This window comes from Rutidosis leptorrhynchoides, chromosome 1 (assembly GCF_046630445.1).
Source record: "Rutidosis leptorrhynchoides isolate AG116_Rl617_1_P2 chromosome 1, CSIRO_AGI_Rlap_v1, whole genome shotgun sequence".
NCBI lineage: Eukaryota > Viridiplantae > Streptophyta > Magnoliopsida > Asterales > Asteraceae > Rutidosis > Rutidosis leptorrhynchoides.
The window spans coordinates 214,942,973-214,958,800 of NC_092333.1; positions in this window are offsets into that span (position 1 = coordinate 214,942,973).

Genomic DNA, 15,828 nt, shown 5'->3' on the forward strand with positions numbered 1-15,828 from the left:
TAAAATATTGTATAAAAGTTTGAACGCGAAATATTATTATAATCAGTTTTTCATATAGAATTGTAGTAGTTGAATTGTATATTAGCTACTAAGTATGAACTTAACGGGTAGGTACTACCCGAATTTAAACTTATAAAATGCTAATATGAAGAAAAAGCTTTTATAAATGAGTTCATATTATGCTACGAAATACTATTAGCTACTCTTAATATTCTGTATGATTAACTTGTTCCATTTAACTATTTTGAAGGAAATGGCACCGACTACTCGACACACCGTGAATATGAATGAAGAGGAATTCCGTACTTTTCTAGCTTCAAACATAGCCGCAGTACAGGCTGCGCTACATACCAACAATAACCTTGGATCTAGCAGTACAGGAAATCGTGTAGGATGCACCTACAAAGAATTCACTGCCTGCAAACCTTTGGAATTTGATGGAACCGAAGGACCGATCGGATTGAAATGGTGGACCGAGAAGGTCGAATCGGTGTTTGCCATAAGTAAGTGTACTGAAGAGGACAAAGTAAAGTACGCTACGCATACCTTCACAGGTTCTGCGTTAACATGGTGGAATACCTATCTAGAGCAAGTGGGACAAGACGATGCGTACGCACTACCGTGGTCAGCATTCAAGCACTTGATGAACGAGAAGTACCGTCCCAGAACCGAGGTCAATAAGCTCAAGACAGAACTTAGAGGGTTACGAACCCAAGGATTTGATATTACCACGTACGAAAAATGATTCACAGAATTGTGCCTATTGTGTCCGGGAGCATTCGAAGATGAGGAAGAGAAGATCGACGCGTTTGTGAAAGGATTACCGGAAAGAATCCAAGAAGATATAAGTTCACACGAGCCCGCCTCCATACAACAGGCATGTAGAATGGCTCACAAACTCGTGAACCAAATTGAAGAAAGAATTAAAGAACAGACTGCTGAAGAGGCCAATGTGAAGCAAGTCAAAAGAAAGTGGGAGGAAAACGGTGATAAGAATCACCAATACAACAACAACAGCAATTACAACAATAATCGCAACAATTATCCCAACAATCGCAACATCAATCGCAACTACAACAAACGGCCCAACAACAACAACAACAACAACAACAGCAACTACAACAATCATCCCAACAACAATAATAACCGCAACAACAACAACAATCAGAAGCAGCTATGCCAAAGGTGTGAAAAGAATCACTCGGGGTTCTGCACCAAATTTTGCAACAAGTGTAAAAGAAATGGTCATAGCGCGGCGAAGTGTGAGGTCTACGGACCAGGGGTTAATAGAACGAAAGGAACAAATGGTGTCGGAACGAGTAATGGCGGAGCAAGTAGTGTCGGAGCAAGTTATGCCAATGTAGTTTGTTATAAATGTGGAAAACCAGGCCACATTATTAGAAATTGCCCAAACCAGGAGAACACGAATGGACAAGGCCGTGGAAGAGTTTTCAATATTAATGCGGCAGAGGCACAGGAAGACCCGGAGCTTGTTACGGGTACGTTTCTTATTGACAATAAATCTGCTTACGTTTTATTTGATTCGGGTGCGGATAGAAGCTATATGAGTAGAGATTTTTATGCTAAATTAAGTTGTCCATTGACGCCTTTGGATAGTAAATTTTTACTCGAATTAGCAAATGGTAAATTAATTTCAGCAGATAATATATGTCGGAATCGAGAAATTAAACTGGTTAGCGAAACATTTAAGATTGATTTGATACCAGTAGAGTTAGGGAGTTTTGATGTGATAATCGGTATGGACTGGTTGAAAGAAGTGAAAGCGGAGATCGTTTGTTACAAAAATGCAATTCGCATTATACGAGAAAAAGGAAAACCCTTAATGGTGTACGGAGAAAAGGGCAACACGAAGCTACATCTTATTAGTAATTTGAAGGCACAAAAACTAATAAGAAAAGGTTGCTATGCTGTTCTAGCACACGTCGAGAAAATACAAACTGAAGAAAAGAGCATCAATGATGTTCCCGTCGCAAAAGAATTTCCTGATGTATTTCCGAAAGAATTACCGGGATTACCCCCACATCGATCCGTTGAATTTCAAATAGATCTTGTACCAGGAGCTGCACCAATAGCTCGTGCTCCTTACAGACTCGCACCCAGCGAGATGAAAGAACTACAAAGCCAATTACAAGAACTTTTAGAGCGTGGTTTCATTCGACCAAGCACATCACCGTGGGGAGCTCCTGTTTTGTTTGTCAAGAAGAAAGATGGTACATTCAGGTTGTGTATCGACTACCGAGAGTTGAACAAACTTACCATCAAGAACCGCTACCCACTACCGAGAATCGATGACTTATTTGATCAACTACAAGGCTCGTCTGTTTATTCAAAGATTGACTTACGTTCCGGGTATCATCAAATGCGGGTGAAAGAAGATGATATTCCAAAGACTGCTTTCAGAACACGTTACGGTCATTACGAGTTTATGGTCATGCCGTTTGGTTTAACTAATGCACCAGCTGTGTTCATGGACCTTATGAACCGAGTGTGTGGACCATACCTTGATAAGTTTGTCATTGTTTTCATTGATGACATACTTATTTACTCAAAGAATGACCAAGAACACGGTGAATATTTGAGAAAGGTGTTAGAAGTATTGAGGAAGGAAGAATTGTACGCTAAGTTTTCAAAGTGTGCATTTTGGTTGGAAGAAGTTCAATTCCTCGGTCACATAGTGAACAAAGAAGGTATTAAGGTGGATCCGGCAAAGATAGAAACTGTTGAAAAGTGGGAAACCCCGAAAACTCCGAAACACATACGCCAGTTTTTAGGACTAGCTGGTTACTACAGAAGGTTCATCCAAGACTTTTCCAGAATAGCAAAACCCTTGACTGCATTAACGCATAAAGGGAAGAAATTTGAATGGAATGATGAACAAGAGAAAGCGTTTCAGTTATTGAAGAAAAAGCTAACTACGGCACCTATATTGTCATTGCCTGAAGGGAATGATGATTTTGTGATTTATTGTGATGCATCAAAGCAAGGTCTCGGTTGTGTATTAATGCAACGAACGAAGGTGATTGCTTATGCGTCTAGACAATTGAAGATTCACGAACAAAATTATACGACGCATGATTTGGAATTAGGCGCGGTTGTTTTTGCATTAAAGACTTGGAGGCACTACTTATATGGTGTCAAAAGTATTATATATACCGACCACAAAAGTCTTCAACACATATTTAATCAGAAACAACTGAATATGAGGCAGCGTAGGTGGATTGAATTATTGAATGATTACGACTTTGAGATTCGTTACCACCCGGGGAAGGCAAATGTGGTAGCCGATGCCTTGAGCAGGAAGGACAGAGAACCCATTCGAGTAAAATCTATGAATATAATGATTCATAATAACATTACTACTCAAATAAAGGAGGCGCAACAAGGAGTTTTAAAAGAGGGAAATTTAAAGGATGAAATACCCAAAGGATCGGAGAAGCATCTTAATATTCGGGAAGACGGAACCCGGTATAGGGCTGAAAGGATTTGGGTACCAAAATTTGGAGATATGAGAGAAATGGTACTTAGAGAAGCTCATAAAACCAGATACTCAATACATCCTGGAACGGGGAAGATGTACAAGGATCTCAAGAAACATTTTTGGTGGCCGGGTATGAAAGCCGATGTTGCTAAATACGTAGGAGAATGTTTGACGTGTTCTAAGGTCAAAGCTGAGCAACAGAAACCATCAGGTCTACTTCAACAACCCAAAATCCCGGAATGGAAATGGGAAAACATTACCATGGATTTCATCACTAAATTGCCAAGGACTGCAAGTGGTTTTGATACTATTTGGGTAATAGTTGACCGTCTCACCAAATCAGAACACTTCTTGCCAATAAGAGAAGATGACAAGATGGAGAAGTTAGCACGACTGTATTTGAAGGAAGTCATCTCCAGACATGGAATACCAATCTCTATTATCTCTGATAGGGATGGCAGATTTATTTCAAGATTCTGGCAGACATTACAGCAAGCATTAGGAACTCGTCTAGACATGAGTACTGCCTATCATCCACAAACTGATGGGCAGAGCGAAAGGACGATACAAACGCTTGAAGACATGCTACGAGCATGATGATTTTGGAAACAGTTGGGATCGACATCTACCGTTAGCAGAATTTTCCTACAACAACAGCTACCATTCAAGCATTGAGATGGCGCCGTTTGTAGCACTTTATGGTAGAAAGTGCAGGTCTCCGATTTGTTGGAGTGAAGTGGGGGATAGACAGATTACGGGTCCAGAGATTATACAAGAAACTACCGAGAAGATCATCCAAATTCAACAACGGTTGAAAACCGCCCAAAGTCGACAAAAGAGCTACGCTGACATTAAAAGAAAAGATATAGAATTTGAAATTGGAGAGATGGTCATGCTTAAAGTTGCACCTTGGAAAGGCGTTGTTCGATTTGGTAAACGAGGGAAATTAAATCCAAGGTATATTGGACCATTCAAGATTATTAATCGTATCGGACCAGTAGTTTACCGACTAGAGTTACCTCAACAACTCGCAGCTGTACATAACACTTTCCACGTCTCGAATTTAAAGAAATGTTTTGCTAAAGAAGATCTCACTATTCCGTTAGATGAAATCCAAATCAACGAAAAACTTCAATTCATCGAAGAACCCGTCGAAATAATGGATCGTGAGGTTAAAAGACTTAAGCAAAACAAGATACCAATTGTTAAGGTTCGATGGAATGCTCGTAGAGGACCCGAGTTCACCTGGGAGCGTGAAGATTAGATGAAGAAGAAATACCCGCATCTATTTCCAGAAGATTCGTCAACACCTTCAACAGCTTAAAATTTCGGGACGAAATTTATTTAACGGGTAGGTACTGTAGTGACCCGAACTTTTCCATGTTTATATATATTAATTGAGATTGATATTTACATGATTAAATGTTTCCAACATGTTAAGCAATCAAACTTGTTAAGACTTGATTAATTGAAATATGTTTCATATAGACAATTGACCACCCAAGTTGACCGGTGATTCACGAACGTTAAAACTTGTAAAAACTATATGATGACATATATATGGATATATATATAGTTAACATGATACTATGATAAGTAAACATATCATTAAGTATATTAACAATGAACTACATATGTAAAAACAAGACTACTAACTTAATGATTTTTAAACGAGACATATATGTAACGATTATCGTTGTAAAGACATTTAATGTATATATATCATATTAAGAGATATTCATACATGATAATATCATGATAATATAATAATTTAAAATCTCATTTGATATTATAAACATTGGGTTAACAACATTTAACAAGATCGTTAACCTAAAGGTTTCAAAACAACACTTACATGTAACGACTAACGATGACTTAACGACTCAGTTAAAATGTATATACATGTAGTGTTTTAATATGTATTTATACACTTTTGAAAGACTTCAATACACTTATCAAAATACTTCTACTTAACAAAAATGCTTACAATTACATCCTCGTTCAGTTTCATCAACAATTCTACTCGTATGCACCCGTATTCGTACTCGTACAATACACAGCTTTTAGATGTATGTACTATTGGTATATACACTCCAATGATCAGCTCTTAGCAGCCCATGTGAGTCACCTAACACATGTGGGAACCATCATTTGGCAACTAGCATGAAATATCTCATAAAATTACAAAAATATGAGTAATCATTCATGACTTATTTACATGAAAACAAAATTACATATCCTTTATATCTAATCCATACACCAACGACCAAAAACACCTATAAACACTTTCATTCTTCAATTTTCTTCATCTAATTGATCTCTCTCAAGTTCTATCTTCAAGTTCTAAGTGTTCTTCATAAATTCCAAAAGTTCTAGTTTCATAAAATCAAGAATACTTTCAAGTTTGCTAGCTCACTTCCAATCTTGTAAGGTGATCATCCAACCTCAAGAAATCTTTGTTTCTTACAGTAGGTTATCATTCTAATATAAGGTAATAATCATATTCAAACTTTGGTTCAATTTCTATAACTATAATAATCTTATTTCAAGTGATGATCTTACTTGAACTTGTTTTCGTGTCATGATTCTGCTTCAAGAACTTCGAGCCATCCAAGGATCCATTGAAGCTAGATCCATTTTTCTCTTTTCCAGTAGGTTTATCCAAGGAACTTAAGGTAGTAATGATGTTCATAACATCATTCGTTTCATACATATAAAGCTATCTTATTCGAAGGTTTAAACTTGTAATCACTAGAACATAGTTTAGTTAATTCTAAACTTGTTCGCAAACAAAAGTTAATCCTTCTAACTTGACTTTTAAAATCAACTAAACACATGTTCTATATCTATATGATATGGTAACTTAATGATTTAAAACCTGGAAACACGAAAAACACCGTAAAACCGGATTTACGCCGTCGTAGTAACACCGCGGGCTGTTTTGGGTTAGTTAATTAAAAACTATGATAAACTTTGATTTTAAAGTTATTATTCTGAGAAAATGATTTTTATTATGAACGTGAAACTATATCCAAAAATTATGATTAAACTCAAAGTGGAAGTATGTTTTCTAAAATGGTCATCTAGACGTCGTTCTTTCGACTGAAATGACTACCTTTACAAAAATGACTTGTAACTTATTTTTCCGACTATAAACCTATACTTTTATGTTTAGATTCATAAAATAGAGTTCAATATTAAACCATAGAAATTTGATTCACTCAAAACGGATTTAAAATGAAGAAGTTATGGGTAAAACAAGATTGGATAATTTTTCTCATTTTAGCTACGTGAAAATTGGTAACAAATCTATTCCAACCATAACTTAATCAACTTGTATTGTATATTATGTAATCTTGAGATACCATAGACACGTATACAATGTTTCGACCTATCATGTCGACACATCTATATATATTTCGGAACAACCATAGACACTCTATATGTGAATGTTGGAGTTAGCTATACAGGGTTGAAGTTGATTCCAAAATATATATAGTTTGAGTTGTGATCAATACTGAGATACGTATACACTGGGTCGTGGATTGATTCAAGATAATATTTATCGATTTATTTCTGTACATCTAACTGTGGACAACTAGTTGTAGGTTACTAACGAGGACAGCTGACTTAATAAACTTAAAACATCAAAATATATTAAAAGTGTTGTAAATATATTTTGAACATACTTTGATATATATGTATATATTGTTATAGGTTCGTGAATCAACCAGTGGCCAAGTCTTACTTCCCGACGAAGTAAAAATCTGTGAAAGTGAGTTATAGTCCCACTTTTAAAATCTAATATTTTTGGGATGAGAATACATGCAGGTTTTATAAATGATTTACAAAATAGACACAAGTACGTGAAACTACATTCTATGGTTGAATTATCGAAATCGAATATGCCCCTTTTTATTAAGTCTGGTAATCTAAGAATTAGGGAACAGACACCCTAATTGACGCGAATCCTAAAGATAGATCTATTGGGCCTAACAAACCCCATCCAAAGTACCGGATGCTTTAGTACTTCGAAATTTATATCATATCCGAAGGGTGTCCCGGAATGATGGGGATATTCTTATATATGCATCTTGTTAATGTCGGTTACCAGGTGTTCACCATATGAATGATTTTTATCTCTATGTATGGGATGTGTATTGAAATATGAAATCTTGTGGTCTATTGTTACGATTTGATATATATAGGTTAAACCTATAACTCACCAACATTTTTGTTGACGTTTAAAGCATGTTTATTCTCAGGTGAATATTAAGAGCTTCCGCTGTTGCATACTAAAATAAGGACAAGATTTGGAGTCCATGTTTGTATGATATTGTGTAAAAACTACATTCAAGAAACTGATTTCGATGTAACATATTTGTATTGTAAACCATTATGTAATGGTCGTGTGTAAACAGGATATTTTAGATTATCATTATTTGATAATCTACGTAAAGCTTTTTAAACCTTTATTTATGAAATAAAGGTTATGGTTTGTTTTAAAAACGAATGCAGTCTTTGAAAAACGTCTCATATAGAGGTCAAAACCTCGCAACGAAATCAATTAATATGGAACGTTTTTAATCAATAAGAACGGGACATTTCAATTAAGTCAGCTGTCCTCGTTAGTAACCTACAACTAGTTGTCCACAGTTAGATGTACAGAAATAAATCGATAAATATTATCTTAAATCAATCCACGACCCAGTGTATACGTATCTCAGTATTGATCACAACTCGAACTATATATATTTTGGAATTAACCTCAACCCTGTATAGCTAACTCCAACATTCACATATAGAGTGTCTATGGTTGTTCCGAAATATATATAGATGTGTCGACATGATAGGTCGAAACATTGTATACGTGTCTATGGTATCTCAATATTACATAATATACAATACAAGTTGATTAAGTTATGGTTGGAATAGATTTGTTACCAATTTTCACGTAGCTAAAATGAGAAAAATTATCCAATCTTGTTTTACCCATAACTTCTTCATTTTAAATCCGTTTTGAGTGAATCAAATTGCTATGGTTTCATATTGAACTCTATTTTATGAATCTGAACAGAAAAAGTATAGGTTTATAGTCGGAAAAATAAGTTACAAGTCGTTTTTGTAAAGGTAGTCATTTCAGTCGAAAGAACGACGTCTAGATGACTATTTTAGAAAACATACTTCCACTTTGAGTTTAACCATAATTTTTGGATATAGTTTCATGTTCATAATAAAAATCATTTTCCCAGAATAACAACTTTTAAATCAAAGTTTATCATAGTTTTTAATTAACTAACCCAAAACAGCCCGCGGTGTTACTACGACGGCGTAAATCTGATTTTACGGTGTTTTTCGTGTTTTCAGGTTTTAAATCATTAAGTTATCATATCATATAGATATAGAACATGTATTTAGTTGATTTTAAAAGTCAAGTTAGAATGATTAACTTTTATTTGCGAACAAGTTTAGAATTATTATAGTTATAGAAATTGAATTAAAGTTTGAATATGATTATTACCTTGTATTAGAAAGATAACCTACTGTAAGTAACAAAGGTTTCTTGATCTTGGATGATTACTTGGAATGGATTTAGAAAACTTGGAAGTAAACTTGCAATTTTGGAAGTATTCTTGATTTTATGAAACTAGAACTTTTGGAATTTATGAAGAACACTTAGAACTTGAAGATAGAACTTGAGAGAAATCAATTAGATGAAGAAAATTGAAGAATGAAAGTGTTTGTAGGTGTTTTTGGTCGTTGGTGTATGGATTAGATATAAAGGATATGTAATTTTGTTTTCATGTAAATAAGTCATGAATGGTTACTCATATTTTTGTAATTTTATGAGATATTTCATGCTAGTTGCCAAATGATGGTTCCCACATATGTTAGGTGACTCACATGGGCTGCTAAGAGCTGATCATTGGAGTGTGTATACCAATAGTACATACATCTAAAAGCTGTGTATTGTACGAGTACGAATACGGGTGCATACGAGTAGAATTGTTGATGAAACTGAACGAGGATGTAATTGTAAGCATTTTTGTTAAGTAGAAGTATTTTGATAAGTGTCTTGAAGTCTTTCAAAAGTGTATGAATACATATTAAAACACTACATGTATATACATTTTAACTGAGTCGTTAAGTCATCGTTAGTCGTTACATGTAAATGTTGTTTTGAAACCTTTAGGTTAACGATCTTGTTGAATGTTGTTAATCCATTGTTTATTATAACAAATGAGATGTTAAATTGTTATATTATCATGATATTATGATATATAATATATCTTAGTATGATATATATACAGTTAAATGTCGTTACAACGATAACCGTTACATATATGTCTCGTTTCGAAATCATTAAGTTAGTAGTCTTATTTTTACATATGTATTTCATTGTTAATACACTTAATAATATATTTACTTATCATTTAACATAATTAACCAAGTGTATCAATATCTTAATGTGATTCATATGTACCTAGTAAGACGTTGTTATAACGATAATCGTTATATATATCGTTTTCGAGTTTCTTAAATTAATAGTCTCATTTTTATGTATATAACTCATTGTTAAAACACCTAATGAGATACATACTTATAATAAAATCATGTTAACTATATATATAACCATATATATGTCATCGTATAGTTTTTACAAGTTTTAACGTTCGTGAATCACCGGTCAACTTGGGTGGTCAATTGTCTATATGAAACCTATTTCAATTAATCAAGTCTTAACAAGTTTGATTGCTTAATATGTTGGAAACACTTAATCATGTAAATAACAATTTCATTTAATATATATATAAACATGAAAAAGTTCGGGTCACTACAAAATATATGTTCGTTTTTAGCATTATCAGAAGACGACCTCTAGAATTTTAGATTAGGGACAGAGTCATGCTAAAGGTATCACCCTGGAAGGGTGTGGTACGTTAAGAAAGATATGGGGTTCTACATAACTAAGTAAAAGTTATTTTATTAAAAGTTTACTTTGAATAGAATTTCTTACCTGTTGTTATAATCCATGACTTCACAAATGGGCGAATTAGCACCCGTTTGAAACAATAAAACAATGTTACATCCATGAGAACTTTTCAAAATTTAAAACATATCAAATCAATGTTTTTGGCTGTGAATTCGAACTTTTGGTATTTTTCGTCTCTTGGTCTATCATTTGCTTCAATGTGCGAGAATTACGAAGTGCGTGGTCACATTTGTTACTCATATAGTGTACAAGTTTAAGTTATACATATTACATACATTGCTACTAACCGCTACTGGCATACAGTCCTTACGCAGACCAAAACTTTACTAACAACATTCTCCTAGCAATAGTACACTAATTTCCAACTTATTCTTCACTCCCTACCAACTGCTCTTGTTACATGATGAACCCTTTCTTTTCCCTCTTTCTTTCTTTTTTCTTCGATCGGCCTTTGTGTCTGTTAAAAGCTACTCGTGGGAACCCTCTCAATAGAATATAAGAAGGTAAAAATAGAAGTATATTTATACATAGATACTTCATCTTTCAATACAATATAAGAAGACAACAATTGAAGTGTGTTTAAATAATAATACGATATTCTTTAAGCAGTTTTTGTTGTTCGTTAGGCGTGTACCAAGATGCATATGACATCTGTAAGTATAAAACTTTTCACGGATTCATAGGAGAGTAGACCATGTTATAAATACTACATAAACAAATGAACTTGTGAACGATTGTCGTTCATTAGAAGTGTATGAAGACACAAATACCTGATTGTAGTTCATTAAAAGAGTATAAAGACACAAATACTCGATTGTAGTAACGTAAAAGAGTGTAGAGACACAAATACCTCAACAAGTGCTGCCATTCCTAGCCTTTGAAAGTGAGACTTTAGAAATTGACCTAAATATCGTAGGAAATGACATTTATACTGCTAGTGTTCATCATTATTTGCATACTACTAATTTATTTTTAAATACTACTTTTCCTGCAGATACCATACACACTATATTACCAAAACATATGGATTATACATGGATTATACGATGAACAAAGAACTATTTACTGGACAGTAGGAACAACTCACATTAAATGCTTAAAAAGAATGAATGATGAACTGGTTGTCTACCCTTACACAATTATATGCCACAAATCCCTTTTAATGTTTTGTAGAAAAAATAATCAGAACGTTTTACACTCCCATATACCAAAAAAATCAATGAAACTATACATCAATATTTGCTTCCACCAATATACTAAAGATAATAGTTTGGCATATACAAAAGTTCAATGAAATAAGTTAAGCATGAACAATCAAAGTTAGGCATATACCTAACGACAAACCCAAAAATATAGCAACAAACAACAAGATTATATAATTTTAATAGCATGTTTTATATAAACTCCATATTAAGAACAATTACTGAATCATGATATCCAAAAAATTAACCAAATACACTTATGCAAACACAAACATTCATAGAAAGCCACAAATGCTATTATTGCCAAACACTAATGGAGCAGATATAATACCAGTAGCTAAAAGACATAAACAACAATACTATAAATCATCTATGAAACTACATAATATTTTAGACAACAATGAAAGGCATACAACAGGAGGTTAGTATACACTAACCTCTAAAGTCATGTGCAGCACATCTAACAATGTTTAAAGCAAAAAACAAGAGTTCAAACAAATATATACTTTGTTAAAAGAGGATAAACATAAATAAACAAATGATAAAAGTCAAGTATTTAATGGTAATGAAGCAAATAGCAGCACTTGAAACACATAGATGCATTGCTGAGGAAAAAAAAGCAGCAAATATTAAAAATCATACCTCCAAAAATTGTACCAGCAATATTCAAAGAAGAAAGACCACCAAATACCGTATCATACACACCATGAGTGTTGTATTCTGGTAACACATCATATTACCTGCAATAGAAGTAAAAGCAACACATGCATTTATGTTTTCGTTAGTTATATTGCGTTACAGTGATACGATGACTATAAGAATCTTCTTGCATACAATAAAACAAAGTCAAAGGATTCAAACAATCAAACATTAAGCGTGTATGTTAATCGCAATAAACAAAGAAAAAAGAAACCCTAGCATTTTAGGGTTAGCAGAAAAATTCCAATAAAGCATCTGTTCGTCGAGGATTAAAAAGAAAAAATGGATAAAATTAGAACCACGAAATAATGAAAAACCCTTTGATGGAGATCTAAAACACATGAAAATGATTTAAGAAACAGAAGAAGCGGCAGTCGTACCTGTAGTATCTGCGGTTGCGGGGGATGGCGGCAATGGTTGTAACAGCCATAGCGGTGACGATGAGTCGATGGTGGATATGGAACCGCGCAAAATCACAAGAAGCTTCTAGGACTTGTTGGAAAGCAGGTGGAGTAAATAAACAGGACAGGTGAAAAAGACGAAAATACCATTTAGGCAATTAAATATTGGTGTGAACAATAATCCCTTTTGTTTAAATGATATAATTATTATAATTATAATATAAACTTTGTGTTTTACTTCATAAATGTTACCTTCTTGGATGTCAATTAATTCAGGGTATTAACAACTATTTGACATTCTATTAAATAGAAGTAATACATAAATGTTTGATTTTAATACAAACTATATATGTTTGTGCACAAGGATGATTGGGAAGGATCAGTGAGCAACAACGAGGTTGAAATATCCGACTTCGTTGCACATTAAGGCGAACCAAATTATGTCTTTTAACTCTAACACCCAAATACTGATCCAAAATTGCTGATCTAGCAGGTTACAAGATCTTTCAATAAACTTTATTCAATCTATCTATTATATTTTATGAATAGAAATTTATTATGATGTCATAAAGCTGATATGATAAATTCTCATTGAAAAAAAAATTATGTGACTTCTTATTAAAAAATATTAATCATATCAAAATTTATATATTTAATTATATTATTCTAACAAAAAAACTTACACGGGAAGCTTATAACCGTACTATTTTTTTAAAGAGTTAAGGCTGCTCAATGGTCATATATATTTTTTTGTGTCCCAATGTAGGTTAAATATACCTAAAAAAAATACTATTATAGGTCGTATACTTTCAAAAAGTGTATCGATGTAAAACTGGTTAAATTCTTATTTGTTGGTTTCTGTCCGATTATCATCATCGTTAACAGCCTTCAAGTCCTGATGAACACCAAAATCATAGATTGAAACACCTTCATAATGCAGTGATTAAATGGTTCACTGAACAAAATCCGATCAAAAACAGCTTCTAATTTGAAATTCAACATCGTAACAGTAGCAACGAAGCTCTTATGAACTTGAAATCAAAATTCATGATTTAAGCTGTTTTACTTGATGAAATCTACACAAAACTTGCTTGAAATCAATAAACAAATGCTCGACATTCAGCAATCATACCTGCAACAACACAGAATCTTCGAATTTGATGATGAACGAATTGGTTGACTTTTGTATTTAGAAATTTTACCAGCAAGTTCATGCTCGATTTGGAGAATTAAGACCTGAGATTTCACAGATACCTTCACGAGAAGGATTGAAACGTTTCTGCATTTTTACATTTTGCTATAACATCTCATATTCATCCAGAGACCAAAACAACTCACGATGAAGACGAATGAAGAACACGAGATCAAACTCCTTCAATCTGTTGTTATTAATCCGAATTAATCATTCACAAAAGTTAATATTTTATTTTAGATCACTTTCATAAGCTCAATTCGTTGTAAGAATCATCAATCGTTGATTCTAAAATTTTGGATCCATGATGAAGATGAACGAATACTGTAGCAGATCTTCAAAAATACGAATACTGTAGCAGATCTGCTTCTTCAAAAATGTGAAACTTGATGATCAAACTGAGATATGGATGATGATAGATGATATGGATGATGCATGATTAAGATGAACGAATACAGTACCCTTATTTGTTTGTACTTTAGGTTAACAAATTATCTTGGTTTATAATAACACGTCCTTTGAAATACTGCCTATAATAGTATATATATATATATATATATATATATATATATATATATATATATATATATATATATATATATATATATATATTTTTTTTTTTTTTTTTAGTATATAGCCTACATTGGGACAAAAAAAAATATATAATGTGACGCCCCAGAAATTTCCGACCAAATTTAAACTTAATCATTATATAATTTCGACAAGATAAGCAAAGTTGTAATGTTGAGTTTCGAAAATTTTGAACTGTTTCATATATTCATTTGACCTTCAACTATCTCCAACGATTCACGAACCATTAATTGTAAATAAATGTGTATACATACATATATATATATATATATATATATATATATATATATATATATATATATATATATATACTAAAAATAATAATATACGATTTAATCGTAAGAACTGAAAATATAAAATAATAAACGGTATAATTAAATTGTTATTATAATATATATATATATATATATATATATATATATATATATATATATATATATATATATATATATATATATATAGTATATCAAATATAATTATTTAATAATTGTAATACTCGTTGGACGTTTCGATTATTATTTAGGGAAGTTTAATTCGAACTTATATGATTTTAGAATAAACGGTGATTCGAAAATGAGTTCTATAAATTTTAGACTTACTAAAAATGTATTTAGGATCTAGTTATCAAATTTTAGAATTTTTTATATTTTACCCAGAAATGAGAGGGACAGTTGATTTAATTTTTATTTAACAAATTAGTGATCGAATTTTATACCATAATGACCAAAATAAATAAATATAGTTAATTTAAAAATATGGGATTTTTATGAACACTTTTATTCGCCACTGAGTAACAACGGAGTACGAAATAATAGTCCGTGGAAACTGTCGGTAGAAACAATCCAAATGTTCGATGGCTTCTGTATTGATATTATGATTGAATGATTTAATTTAAATTACTGTTGGGTTTTGTCTTTTGTCTCCCCACCATCTCAAATGATTACGGAGTAATATGTATTACATGAACTTGATTACTATTTGTACAGTTAAATATGTGATTAAATTACTGTTCCTTCTTTTTGATTCATTCCCACAAATCTCAGTTATATATATGCATATATACACATATACATTCACAATCTCTAGTCTCTTCTCCGTTAAACATACCCGAGCTCCAACACCACCATCACCTCAACCTCGTCACTCTCCTTCTTAGTGTAAACCCAACACCACTATCAAGCTTACAACACCATCGGCCACCCTTGATCTCCGTCACCATCACAACCCACTATCAATTATCTCGTTTTGAT